The sequence below is a fragment of the Rhinolophus hipposideros genome (genome assembly GCF_964194185.1).
Source record: "Rhinolophus hipposideros genome assembly, chromosome: 5".
NCBI lineage: Eukaryota > Metazoa > Chordata > Mammalia > Chiroptera > Rhinolophidae > Rhinolophus > Rhinolophus hipposideros.
In genome coordinates, this window is record NC_138051.1 from 61,413,437 (window position 1) to 61,428,993 (window position 15,557).

The following is a 15,557-nucleotide window of genomic DNA, read 5'->3' on the forward strand; positions in this document are numbered from 1 at the left end:
TGCTGCTTCCCCTATGTCACCTTGATTATAAACCCCTTCCCAGTGGGTAGAATGTACTCAGACGGTTCATCTCATTTAATTTTCATAATCATGGGATTTAGGCATGTGACACCTGTTTGGTGCATGAGGTAACCAAGACTCAGAGGGTGCCTCTTGGGTTATTGAAATTGGCTCCTATTCAGGCTTTATAGTTTCCTACTCATCTCAAAGACAGCTGACTTCCTGGGGAAATGATGTTCACATGAAAAAATGTAACCCTCCAAATCCTAATCCCTAATCATCAGTAAACCATTTTTTAAAAAAATCACTTTTGATTTTTCAAACCTTGATTTAACAATATGTGTTTATTTATATGCGACCTCCTTTATGTTTCTCACATAATTTTATTTCACAGACACAGGTCAGTATCAATGAAATGACATGCTTGTCACTTATGCTGATGAAAGTTTTTGGTCCTGTTACTGAGGTCAGTTCCTCATTATTGAGCATTTGACATGGTTCAAAGAAAACAATTTCACCTTTTCTTTTTGGTATTCCTTTGGGAAGGTATGGTGTCCGAGGAGGAAATCCTTGAATCAGATAGTATGACAAATTTTATAGCTCTTATATCAAATTTCCAGATTGCTTTCCTCAGAAACCTTGCAGTCACCAGCAAAGACATGTTTCCCTACAATTCTAGGCTGGCCTGCTCTTTATGAATTTCATTTATAGTTCTGCTCTCCAAAAGTTGTGGTGTACTGATCTTTGAGTGTCTTTCTTCCCATCACTGAGCCTTCTGAGGACTGACGCTGAGTCAGCTAACTGCAGCAAATGCCTCCAGTCAGAGTAAATCAGATTCAAAATGCCATGTTCCACAAGCTAATGAAGTTGAAGATGGGGACAACGGGTATGTGATAGGTTGAGAAGTAAAGAGAAATAGGTAAAGAACCCATGACAAACATGTAGATCAGAGAAGTAATAGAGGATATAGGAGAATAAGCTTCTTTGGTATTCTTGAGATGAAGGCTAGGATGTGAAATATAGTCATACATTTATTGGTTTATGTGGTAGCCAGCCTCCAGGATGGCCCCTAATGATTGCTGTCTCTGGATTTTGCCACCCTGTTCAGTCCCCTCCCACATTCTATCAGGGTTGGTCTGTGTGTCCAGTAGAATACAAAAGTGATGGTATGTCGTTTCTGATATTAGGTTATACAAATGTGGCTTCCATTTTGGCCACTTTCTCCCTGTCTTGGATCACTTGCTCTGGAGGAAGCCCACTACCATGGAGATGCCAGGCAATGAAGACAATAGTGGTGACAGCATCCCAATGTCAATAGAACCCCAAGTCACACCTCTACCAGGAAGCCTGTCCCATCTGCTCAACTCTTGTTCCCTAGTACACCATGAATAGATATCAGTTATGGCTGCAGAACAAACCACTCCAAAATTGTGCCTGAAAACAACAATGATTTATTTCTCACAGCTTGTTGGGCTGAGTAGTTCTTATGCTAGTTTTTCCTAGGCCTACTCATGTGACGGTAGCAGTCAGCTATAGATTTAAGAGGGTGACACTCTCATCATGTCTGGGACCTCAAATAGGATTGGATGGAAGAGCTGGGATGGCTGGGACTCTATATGGCCTTTCAATGTGGGCTTCATCACAGTATGGTGTTCTCAGAACAAGAGTAGAAGCTGTAAGTTTTCTTGAGGTCTGGGCTTCAAAGTTGCAAAACATCATTTTTGCTACATTTTACTGAAAAAAGTAAGTAAAAAGGCCACCTGTGATTGAAAGGGTGGAAGGAATAAACTCTACCTCTTAATGAGAGGATTTTTAAATAATGTGTGGTCATTTCTAATCTATCAAGGGTACCTTCTGACCACAATTAGTTACAGTCCTCCCATGTGTAAAATGCACTCTTTCCTCCCAAGACGCCTGAAGTCTCATCCAATGACCACATCAGGCTCAAAATCCATGATCTTGTGATTTGCATCTAGTTCAGACAGATAGTGTTTCTCGTGTGTAGCAATCCTTCAACCAGAGATCTGATTCGCCTTCCAACCCAGCAAGTCTGGGGCTCTGTTCATTTCCTCTAAATTCTGCTTGAAAACTGAACCATACAATGTCAAAACATACAATGTCAAAGCAGAGACATGGTAACTCTAATAGATATCCCCATTCAAAAGTAGAGTAATAGGAGGCAATAGAGTAATTTGGTCCATAGCAATTCTGTAACCTTTTTGAGCACATATTACAGTTCACCTACTCAAGTAGGTGGTGTTTCTTGATTACAGTCTGGTTCTGCTTTTGGCTCAGCCCTCTGGGTTCTTAGTTCCATCTTCTGAGATGTCTTTTCTTTTTGAAAATAAATGGCCTATGTTTGCAGCTAAGTAGTTTTCTCAGCCAGCATCCTGACTGTGGAAAGTTGGGTGGCTAGAGATCTCCTATCATTTTAAACTGTTACTTCAATCTGATAGAACGCCTTTAAAAACTGTACCAGTTTTCTGTGTATCTTATTGTTACTCCATTAGACAAAATGTATACCCACAAATCTTTCTGGGACAGGCATCTCTCTACACTAGTGTTGTCTAATAGAAAGATAATACAAATCACGAACGTGAACCACATATGCATTTTTTAAAATTCCAAGAGCCATAATTTAAATAATAGTAAAAAGAAACAAGTGAAAGTAATTTTAGTAATATATTTCAACTCAATATATCCAAAATAACATTCCAACATGTAATCAATATAAAAATTAAAATATTTTACATTTTTCTCATTCTAGGTTTTTAAAATCCAGTATATATTTAACACTTATAGCACTCAGTTCAGACTAGCCACACTTCAAGAGCCCAATAGCCACGTGTGGCTGGTAACTACCATATCGGGCAGTCCAGCTTGATTACTCAGAACTATTTTGGGATTAGGCTTTTATAAATCTTAGAAGCCCTTTTGTCCAGTTGAGGCACACTCAGCATTTCCTAAAGTCTTTTAGAGGCCTTAATAAAACATCTTACACCCACATCCTTGATTAAGCTTTATCCTGAGACCCTTTCTTACCTTGAGAATTCTTTACCAGCTAGATAGAGTGGAAATGAGAAACAGTTTTGCTTTTCAACCCAGCCAGTCCTGAGCCCTTCTATTTCCTCTGAATTTTGATTGCAAGCTCAACGGTTCCTACTTTAACTCGTCCCTCTCTCTCCTTGTCCCCTACTATCCAAAGCTAATTCATTCTGCCTGGAAATCTCTTTAGCCAGGTCCACAGATTTTACCTTATACACATTACCTTATACATGACAATTTTGCTGATTGTTTCAGCAGTACGGGCTGCCTTTTTCCCAGCGTCCAAGAACAATTCCTTCACTGCCCTTCCAGCCTTTGCCCACCATCTGGTCCCAAAGGCAGAGCCACATGTTTTAAGTTTTTGTTATGGACGTGCCCTCTGACCAATTTATCTTTTCGTTACTCATTGAAGAGTAACAAAAAAACCCTAAAATTAGTAACATACAACAACAATTTATTATTTTTCGTGATTCTGTGAATCAATAGGCTAGTTTAATCACTGGTATTTTCTGGGCTTATTCATACAGCTTCCTTTAGCTTGAAGACAGTTGGGGGCTGGGCTCAGCTGGGACAGCTGGGCCTCTCTTTCTGTGCTCCTTCATCCTCAAGGAGGCAATACTTTCTCGCATGGTAGCAGCAGCATTGTAAGGGTACAGGCTTTAATGTGCAGGCACTTCTGAAGCCTCTATTAATCTCACATTTGCTGACTGCATTGGCCAAAGTAAGCACACAGTGAAGCCCAGAGTTGATATGGGAGGAAACTAGGCAAGGGTATGGTTCCTAGGAGCATGATTGGTTGGGGAATAACTAGTGTAAATCTACCACACTATCTTATAGGTATCTTATGGATTACAGGAGATAAAACACTTTTTAGCACAACTCTGAATCTGCCCAAAGTCCCATGGGCAGAGACTGGAATTCACTTCTCAAGTTGCTTCCTCTGTACATTTGGAAAGACTCATCCATGCATGGTCTAATTAGGAACGGAGTGGAACAGAAGGGACAGGTTATATTATGTGCCAGATATTGTGAAAAAAGCTTCAACTAGGTTATCTCATTTAAAGCAGTCCATTTCACAGAAGAGGAAATGAGGCACAGAGAAACAAGTTGACCTCCCAAGCAAATAAGAGATGGAGCCAGGGCCTGAGTCCAGGGAGCGGACGTAACTCTTAGGGCCCTGCTCAGAATCACTGTCCCACAGCTGTCTACACAGGAAAGGCAGGAGAGAGAAGAAAAGCAAGACAAAAACAAGGCCTGGATTGCAGAAGAAAGCAGGGCAGCATTCCAGAGTCTGTGTATGCTCTTTTCAGGTGTTTGGTCCTTTGGATTTTCTGTGTAAGCTATTCTGTTAGAACCCTTTTCTCTGGTGACTAGTTTTCCCAATAAGGGCAGATGCATAAGGAGGCATTTTTTCCCCCTAACAGATCTCTCTTGATTCTCATATTGGAACTGAGCTCATTACATTTAAAATATTCTGATCCATTCTGGAGCTAATGGTTTGGTGGCCCTGAATGCTGGCCAGAGAGCATGCTATGTCTCAGAAGACCTCGGCGGGGCTCCTGCCATGCTGGTGGTGAATACACAGGTCCCAACAGAAAATAGTCATCTGGTTCTGCTGCTGCCACACCGAGAATTATGAGATTTATTATTTCTCCCCCAACTTCACAGGGGGAGAAAAAGAAGCAGCTCACGTTTACAGTCCTGCCTTCTAAAATCTGCTGACATGTTGCTGGAGTTGCACTCGAAAGGGTTTTCGCAGTTACCTGTTTTGGGAAATGATGGAGGAAATGTGAAAGTTATAAACTGAGGTGTAGTATGAATGTTGTGTGAATGTGAAGAGAAAAGTTTTGAATGGAGCAAGATCCATGATACTCAACTGGTTTTGGATTCGTTTTTGTTTGTGCGAACACAGAAAGGCCTGGGTAACTCATGTGTCTTCAGGTAATGGAGGAAGAAGAATGGAGGTGAAAGAAACATGGAGGCCGTAGAAGGTGCTGCCCATACATCGATGGGTGTGAGTCACACACCTTAAGCACATCCACTGAGTGGTGAAGTGAATTGTTTCCAGGTGAATTTCTATTGCCAGTATCAACAGTTTCAAGGGCTGGCTTAAATTAGGAAGCAGTTTTCATCTTTGATGTTGCAGGGGGTTTTTGCCACAAATTCTTATGGGAAACTTGCCAGCTTATCAGGGTGGCTTGTTATTAAGGAAATAGGTGCTCCAGAGAGCTTCTTTTTTCCTTTTTCATAGTATAAATCATTTCCTCTGCCCAGAAACTAACAATTTGGCCTTCAAATCATGCTAGGTTCTGAATAAGGAATGGGAAACAGAAATTCAGGATTTTTCCATGCCTTGTTCCCTTCGACCTTGCCCTCCTCATTTGGATTGTTTACATCATTTTAAATAAACAGCCTTTTGGACATTTCTAGCAGGAAACATTCTAGAATATTAGCTACGATTTATCTTGTGTGATTTTATCATTTGAACTTGATAGGAGCCATTTATTCCCACATCCCACATTATTGGTCCCCTGATGGTGTGCCTAGGATTAGGATATGTTCTCTGTGCTATCTTTCTTTTTTTTTTTATAGTTTTATTTTATTTTATTTTATTTTTACATCCCTCACACCGTGAACCCCCCTCCCCCCATCTACCACCACCCCGACCTCACACCGAGCCATCACATTATACACATAAAATTATAGTTGTCATTCATTAATGTCCAGCCTCTGGTGTACAATGCCATGACCAGGCATCCACAGCATCCCTGAGGTGGTCTCCCAAACAGGACACATGTCCATCGGACACCCAACAAAATCCCCAAACACTATTGAATAAGTTCCCCAAAGTAATTCTCAAAAAACCCTGAGGCCATCCTGTGGTCACCAGCCGCCCCCCACTCCCTTCACCCTTCCCCCCATCCCCAACCCCCTCCCCCCCGCCCATCTAACAACTCTCGGTTTTTTGTGTCCCCAAAACTGTTTCTGATTAGTTCATACACATATTCTTTTCTTTAGATTCCGCATATAAGTGAGATCATATGGTACTTGTCTTTCTCTTTCTGACTTATTTCACTTAACATAATGTTCTCTAGATCCATCCATGTTGTTGCAAATGATAAGATTTCTTTTTTCTTTATGGCTGCGTAGTACTCCATTGTACAAATGTACCACAGCTTCTTAATCCAGTCATCGACCGATGGGCATTTCGGTTGTTTCCATATCTTGGCTATTGTGTAAAGTGCTGCAATAAACATAGGAGTGCATACAGATTTTTGAATTGGAGTTTTGGATTTCTCCGGGTAGATGCCTAGGAGTGGAATTACTGGATCATAGGGTAGTTCTATCTTCAGATTCCTGAGATACCTCCATACTGTTTTCCATAGTGGCTGCACTAATCTGCAATCCCACCAACAGTGCACTAGCGTTCCCTTTTCTCCACATCCCCGCCAGCATTTGTTGTTTGTTGATTTATTGATGATAGCCATTTTGACTGGGTGAGGTGGTATCTCATTGTGGTTTTTATTTGCATTTCTCTGATGGTTAGTGAGGTTGAGCATTTCTTCATATGTCTTCTTGCCTTCTGTATGTCCTTTTTAGAAAAATGTCTCCTCAAGTCCTCTGCCCATTTTTTAATTGGGTTGTTTGTTTTTTTGGAGTTGAGTTGAGTAAGTTTTTTATAGATTTGTGATATTAATCCCTTATCAGATATATCATTGGCAAATATCTTTTCCCATTCAGTAGGGTCCCTTTTTGTTTTATTGATGGTTTCCTTTGCTGTAAAAAAACTTTTTAGTTTGATGTAATCCCACATGTTTATTTTTTCTCTTACTTCCCTCGCGCGAGGGGATATATCAGTGAAAATCTTACTCCGGGTAATGTCCATGAAGTTTCTTCCTATATTTTCTTCAAGATATTTTATGGTTTCAGATCTTACATTTAAGTCTTTAAGCCATTTTGAATTTATTTTTGTATATGGTGTGAGGAAGTGGTCCAGCTTCATTTTCTTGCATGTGTCTCTCCAGGTTTCCCAACAGCACTTATTGAACAGACTGTCTTTACCCCATCGTACATTCTTGCTTCCATTGTCGTAGATTAGATGGGCATATAGGCATTGATTTACTTCTGGACTCTCTATTCTGTTCCATTGATCTATGTGTCTATTTTTATGCCAGTACCATGCTGTTTTGATTACTGTAGCCTTGTAGTATAGTTTGAAGTCTGTGTAAGAAACCTTTACTTTTTTTTACTTGTAGCGAATTTTATCCATATTTGTAAAGGGGAAAGTAATGCATCCTGATAAAGTGGTACTTATCATGGAGCAAAATACTGTTTTTAATTAAATGGTCTCCTTTCCAGGCAGGTTCATATTACTGAAATAATACAGGTTTTGTTGGTTCATTCCTTGGCTTTGGTGAATGAGGTGCCTCTGTTGCAGACTCATTCCTGATGTGCCACAAAATGGAAAGCGACTGTTTGAAGCAGTGAGGGGTTCATGGTTCCTGTCTGATTCTGTGGGCCTAGCCAGAGCTGTGTTACCAGATAGCAGTAAGCATCTCTGATTTGACACACCAGAGAAAGAGGGAACCAATCAGGGAAGTAGACAGGATGACCAGCGAGAAGGGCAGTTTCTAGTCAGGTCAGAGGAAAGTTTTCCTGAGCTGGAATGTCAGCTGCTGAAAAATGAAGCTGAGAACCGACACACATTTCCATCCCAGTGTGACTCTCAAAAGCACTTTCTGTTTCTCTAGATAAAGATTTATTAAGATGCTGAGGAGGACAGAGTAGGCTAAAATTACCCAGAGTTGTTTTAGAATGTTTGTATTTAAATTTAGACAGCAGCTGTCTGTCTTTTTAATTGAGTTGTTCAAATCACTGCTGAGAAGCCTGCCAGCCAATGGGAGGGCACCACACCCCTGGTTCCTTTTCAGGTCCCGGGCTTAAACCTGGCTCCTGGGAGAGCTCTCAGGTTGTGAAGCTCTGTCTCAAGGCAAACTCAAGTTATGATAGTTCCTCCAGTGGTTGGCAGTGACTTTGCCCTTTCAGATCTCTAGCAGGGGCACAGAACCCCCTACTCCCAGGCAGGGTGCTTTATTGGTAAGTCTTGAGAGAGCTCTGAAAGGCTTTTTACTGTCCATAATTTGCCACACCATTAGGGAGTTATTTCTTTGTGTTAAAAAACACCTTTATTTAAAACAGTGTTTACTATTTGCCCCATAAGATAAATAGCTTATTTTTCTTGTTTTTGGATGAATTGGCTACATGAAGAGCCGTCCATTCTTTCTCCTAACAAACTGGGCACCTCTGAGAGAAGGAAAAGGGGTTCATAGGTCACGCACAAAGACAAGTTGTCTAGAATACAGGCTGTCAGGCCTGGATGGAGGTTGGAGAAGTGCTCCCAGCAATCGCTGTGTGGTTTCTGAGCACCGGTGAGTCCTAAATGTGTACCCACAGCCACAGTCTCTTTCCAGAGTGCCCAATCCATATTTAAAATTTCCCTTTCGGTTTTTCCATCTCAAATCCAACAGGCACCTTAAATGTATATAGTATGTTCAAAACTGAATCCACCTTTTCTCCTTTTTTGTCTAAATTTATACCTTCTCTTCTGCTCCGAGCCTTACTGAACTTCTCTCTCACTTCCCCTACCTACCCAGTCTCCAGTCCTGAAAATTTCAGCTCATCCCTTTCTCTGCTCCACATCTGTACTGCTGCTGACTGCTTACCGACTCGTGCTTCTTCACACAGATTGTTGCAATAGTCTTTTTTCATTGGTCTTTCTGCCTCCGTCTCTCTCTCCTTACTTTATTTCCTCCTTCACGCCACTGCCAAAATTTACTTTCTATACACAAATCTTATTATTATTCTCCCCTAAAAACACTTCCTTTAACTACCTGCCATCACTACAGAATAGCATCTAAACTCCATAGTACAGGACCTAGAGCCCGTCTCTGTCTGACCATCCCACCCATCCCACCTCACGCCCACCATGGAAACAGGGGCCTTAGTGACTTTGCTTATGCTCTTTCCTCTGCATGAAATGACCTTTTTCTCTCCATTGTGCTTTCACCGTTCCATCAAACCTAGCATAAATATCATTTCCTCTGTGAAGCTCTCTCCAGCGCCCACAGGCCAGTCCAAGCCCTTTGGAGCTGCTGCTGTGGCACTGATGTTTAGCACAGTGCCCACACACAGGGAGCGCTCCATTAATGTTTATCGTTGAATGAGGGGGATGCTGATGGAAAAAGAGCTCCAGGAGATGACGGAAAGTGTGGGAGAGAGAAGAGAAAAATACTGAATACCAGATGAAAACAGCAAATGAGAAATCTCATTTATAACCATCAGATTGGAAAAGATGAAAAAGACTCATAATGCCTTGTGTCGAGGGTTGGGGGCAAGACAGGTGGTTATATTCAATGCTGGAAAGATGGAACATTAGCAGCGACTTGCTGGAAGAGAGTTTTGGCAGGATGCATCAAAGCCTTTAAAAAGATGGGATTTTACATACGTATGTATTAAATTTGGTTATTTCCTTTTCTAAAAAAATAAAAAAAAAAATAGATGGTGGGATTTCACCCACCAGTTCCGTTTTGAAAAATTCATCTTAAGCAAATGATCTGACAAAGATTCTGTGATTTTTATATAAAGATTTTTGAATATTTAATTACAGGCAATTAATTAAATCACAGCATTTTTTATCCTGGATTATTAAATAGACATTAAAAATGATAATCTGCAGGATTTTTACAAGTTAAGTTTTTTGTTTTCCTATTTTGTTTACAATATAGTTGTCCTGTCTTTGATGCCCAGGAAATGCATAGATGGGAAAAATAAAAGTTAGTTTTACTTACTAAAAATAAAATGATAATTTGGATCTATACTTATTAACGTGGAAGTATAACATTTGTGATCTATTGTAGTGTGAAAAATAGTCAGTTATAAAAATACATGCATGCTATAGTCTCATGTCAAAATGTTAGCATAGAAAAAAACCACGAGGAATGTGTACTATCATATCAACTGTGCTGAGTCTTGATTGGTGGTACTGTTTACATTTTTCTGTATTTTCTGAATTTTTTGAGCTGATCAGGAATTAGTTGTATGAGAGAGAGAGAGAGGCTATTGAGGGGAAAGAGCCGAGAAAACAGCAAACTCACTCTGACTACCAGTTCCCAGCTCCGTAATAGCCTCAGGGCAGACTGGCCAGTGGACATTAAAGGCGACAGAGAGGCAAACGTGTCCCATACCTTTTCTGTTACTATCCAAGCTCACCAAGAAGCCATTTGAGGCCATCTGGAAGACACTGGGGGCTAAATCAGCTAGGGACCCTGAATAATTCATGGCCATAGACCTTTTCAAAATCCTACTCCAGGGGAAAATCATTTTTTAAAGTTTCCCTATTGGGAATCCCAATCTGGCTGAACTAAAACCTTGGCAGTCACTTGGAAAGCTGACAACCACTGCCCTGGTCTCCCCTCCTTTCCCCACCAGCACATTCTAGTTCATAGTGTGCCTGTTAGTTTCCAGTTCAAGCAGAAGTACTCCAGAATGAGTGTTTGTTGAAATCACCACCCAGGGGAAGCTGAAAGGGGTAGGCTGGGCATTGCTCTGGTGACAATGCTGAATGCAGGATCCAGGGAGTATGGCAGCAACATTTGCTTCCGGATCATTCCCCAACCCACACGATGGTTTGGTCAGTCCCCTGGGCCAGGCAGGAAGTCAGAACTACTTGTTTGGTGCTGGAAACGAGGGTTACTCTGCTCTCTAAGCTGTTTCGTGTAGCTTAAAACAGCCTGAGTCCTTGACTAGCCCATGAGGGCCACCTCATCCTTCCTACTCATTATCCTCCATTGTGACCACTCAGGCTCCTCCATCTGGGACCCTGGAGCCATCTTCCCCTCTCTCCAGCCCCTCAGCCCTTCTTGTAGCTATTTCAGCACCCAGAGGCCCTAAGCAATGAGGTAAACAGGAGAGCACCCAGCCTGTTCTGTGCTCACAGCTGTGTCTCCCTCTATTGTGTGACCCAAGTCAGCCCTGCCTGATGGGCTGGGCTCCTCACAGAGGCCTTCCCTCACAGAGGCCTTCCCCCACTTTCCACCTCTTTAGTGTTCCCGTACCATGGCCACCCAAACTCATCAATCTGGAGGCCGCAGAGCCTGGCACTGGCAGCAGTTTAGCCAGAGTCTGTCCCCAGAGCAAATTGTCTGGGAGCTCTGCCAGCTTCTGGAGAAAATCTGCTTTGTGAACAGGGGAAGAAGCCTCCTTTATACTTTCTGCTAATCACGTTATTCACATAAGAGAGCTCCCAGGTTTCCTTCCTTTCCCACAAGTTCTCATCCTCAAGCCCCTGCTTGTCTGGGAACCTTGAGGAGACAAGAGCAAAGAAGTGAACTGGTGGTGAACAATTGTCCAAAATATGAAGGAAAAAGTAAAATACGTGTTCTGAAAAAATGGTTCAATTTTTCAAAAGGCTGCGGTATTTTACTAAACATATTTTCTCAGAGCAGAAGTAAACAACGATCTAGCCTTGACTGGAAAGTTTATTGTAGCCCATTATAAGGACTCTCCCCCTTTCACAAAACAAATAGTCGCATGAGTTATGTCTCAAAAAGCAAACTATAATTAACATCTCTTGCCTACAAGGTTCATTTCTCTGTGATGTTTCTAAGCTGGTTTTATTTTCTCTGCCTTGACTTGTCCTTTCACTTTTGGCCTTTCTCTCTCCTCCCATTCCCTTTCTTCTCCTTTTGGTCTTTTCTTCTTTCTTTCCTTCCCAGCGTTCCCTATCTCAAAATTGCATGGAGGCTAACAGTTCAAGTATGACGATGAAAGAGTGACTTTTATGTTAAATCATATTTAAAAAGTCAAGGTTAGATGAGGGACATCCCTCTTGATTATGTTCCTTTTTCATTAGCTTTGGCTTTAAATGATGAATTCTAAAAATAAAAATAAAAAATTAGAAGGACCAAGATTTGCCACCAAAAACAATACACATATGTGTGTGTGTTTTAAATAAGACCTGAGTACATTCCCAACGGGGATGGTCCAGAATAATTTTGTGAAAACAGAGCAGTGTTGGAGTCAGGCATAGCACTCAGAGAGGCCATTTTGGAAGAGAGCATTTCAGTTGAGTATATCAGTTCAGAAAAGTTGGATGTTCTTTATTTTTAATCAATCTTGTTGCTGTGTAGGGAGGCTGTGGAAACATGTCATGTGCACTAACGTTTATTGAGTGTGTTCTATGATGTGCCAGGCTCTTTACTGAGCATTTTATGTGCAATATGTCATTTAATTCTTCCAGCAACCCTCTGAGGAAGCTAAGGTTTTGAAAGGCAGGTAATTGATCAAGGTCACATGGCTAAGGAGTAGCAGACTCAGGATTTAGACCCATTTTGCTGACTCCAGGGCCCATTTACCAACTCATTAACCTGAGGCAAATCTCTCGTTTTCTTTGTGCTCCTAACACATCAAGCTGTTTAAAGCATCGAATAACACACTACATACACACTACAAATAACACACTACAAAGAATATCGTAAACTGTTCAGCCTTAAACAGAGTATCCATGCCTTTCTTTGTGTGGTTGTTTCCCCTGAACTCTCACTATTCCCATTACATATATATATATATACTTCTTCCCCCAGGAACTTATCTATTTTTTCCTGGAATTTTATTAATACTTTCTAAAAGAAATCTAAGAACATTTTATTACTACAGATTTTTGCTCCAGCCAGTGACTTCCTTTGTAGATGTTTCTCACTTGCCTCATGAAAAAGACTCTGTGGAAATATTTATCATTGACATACCAGAAACAGCATACATTATTTTCTTTGTAAATCTCATAAGAAATCTCAATACATAAATGTATTATATTGTGTGTGCACCAGCTGCATCAAACGTACCTGGTAATTGGTCTCATCTAGGACTTAGAAATCTGCCTTTCCTTCAGGAAGTAGACCTCCATGGCTAACCCCTGAAGGAGCCATCTTTGCTGCTTCGTTTCCTTTTCCCTTGTCCCACAGGCCTTTGTGGTGACCGTTCTGTGTACATGCCCTGCTCTGTGCCTCCTCTTCCCCTCTCTGCTCCAGACCCTTTGAGCCTGTGACTGGGTCTTCTCTTTCTTCTCGCCTCCTCCATGGCCCACAACCCAGAGTGAGCCTGGAGGGCTGATGGCAAAGCCTGTTAATTTAGCTGCTTTATTCACCAGCAACTCTGTCTCCAAGTACCTTGTGGTAGCCCCACTACTTTCCAATCTACCCCCAAATGGCTATTTCCAGGTAAACATATTAAATGAAAAACTGATGTTCCTCAAACAGAATAGAGGCAGAGATAGATTTTTAGAATCACTAACAATGTTTGTTCTTAACTACAGTTTTTTACTTATAACCTTGGTGATAGTTTTAGTGCCAACTTTCAAAAAAAGGACTGTGACTGTCTCATATAAGATAGTATCGTACAAGCCAGTGGTTATGAACTAACATGAAGAGGAAGGGAGTTCTGATAATAAGAATAACAGCTTTGATCATGAAAATTCTTCGGGGTTAGATGATGGATTAGGAAAAGTCATTTCAAACTGTGAGGGTTTGCTGTCATTGAAGGGAAACACTAACATCTTTTATAGGTTTTAGAACATACCGCTTGACAAGACATCAATGTTTACAATAGAATAATGTAAGAGACGGGGAACCCTATGATGACACCATTTTGTAGATGGAAAAACTGAAACAGAAAGAAGTTAAGTTTCTTGGGAGGGAAAAGATTGGTTAAAAACTAGGATTAACAGACTAGTTCTTATAATTAAATGATAAATTCAATATACATATTTTATTCTTCTGCTCTCCTAATAGTACTTCACAATATTTATATGCAAAGGAATCATACGATCTTTTCCAACACTTTAGTCTTCTTCAATCGGATACTAGAAATGAAGAATATTGAATTTTGGGTTTTGCCTCTATGATAAGCTCAGCCACTAGAGTTTAGCCATGCTATCCTTAAAGTTCCTCATCTTTAAGGAGTTGACATGGGTCTGGGAGTGGTGGATGGATAATAATTATGTATACGAAGGTGTGGCAATTTAATTAATATTTATAAAACAGTTGGAGATCCTCAGATGAAAGGTGATCATCCAAAACAATTTTCATATGATCCCTCCTGCATTTCTGCTCCAGAGTTTTGGGCCATAGTGAAAGGGGTTAACCTGGAGTCTGGGAAGCTCTGCCCAAGAATTATGATGAAGCATGTAGACATTAAGTTTGTCATCCTTTGTGCAGAGTGATGGTTTATTTTGGGTTGCTGAAACGCTGCTGCAAATCACTGTGTCCTCAGGAGACAATGTCATATCATCCATCAATCCTGCCACTGGGGAATTTTCTGCCTCAGCAACTCCTTGTCCTTAAAGCTGGCCCATCCAAGGAAGTCAGAACCAACTTCTGCTAGTTAAAAAGCACTGAAGTTTTCATAATACAGCACTAATTGGTGTTTCTACTGTGTTTCCCCGAAAATAAGACCTAGCCGGGCCATCAGCTCTAATGCGTCTTTTGGGGCAAAAATTAATATAAGACCCTTATATTACCATAATATAAGACCAGGTGGAATGGAATGGAATGGAATGGAATGGAATGGAATGGGGGTCTTACATTAAGTTTTGCTCCAAAAGATGCATTAGAGCTGATGGTCCGGCTAGGTCTTTTTTCGGGAAAACACGGTAGTAACCACGGAGGAGAGAAATTGAGAGAAAGAGCAGTCTTTATGTCCCCCCTTTTGTCCCTCGTTCCTGGAGCCTACCTAGCTCTGGTCCTGTGACCAGAATGGAAGAAAAGCAACAATTGAGGCTCAGGGATAAGCCAGCTGTCGCTGTTATTGAAAGGGCTCCTCTCCTTGCTGCCACAGTGTCTCCTGGGGTTGACCATGGCAGCACTGACACTGAGCAGGTGTGTATAGGAAAGTGGCTGTTCACAGGCAGTTGGGGAGACTCACTACCTGCTCTGTCAATATTAGGAATGTCCAGTCCAATTTCGCCCCAACGAATACAGCGGGTGGGTGGGTGAGGAAATCCATGTTAGTTTTTCCGGAAGTGTCCCTACAGGACTACCTGCATCAGAACCACCTGGAGAACATACTGAATTTGGGAGCCTGGGACTCTGCATTTTAACAAGCTTCCCAGGTTTCTCTGAACTGGCACAGTCCCCTGATCCACTCCTTGTTGAGACCAGTCTTTACTGAAAGTTTGATCCTAATGACCAAAACAGGCTGACTGTTCAGATTTCCTGTGAATAGAGGAATCATCTCTATCAGCCAGCACATTAGGTGGCTGCCACCTCTTTTGAGAAAATGTTATGTAAATTACTAATCAGAGAGTTCCGAGGAACTGATTTCTTTGACCATTCCTCTCAGCCCAAATCCACAATTCTGCTAAACATTCAACACCTACTAAGAATACCCTGTGTCAGACTTTTCTTTGAAATGGCTGCTTTGGCTTTACAATGTAAAGTCTGGATGTCAGAGTCTCAGGC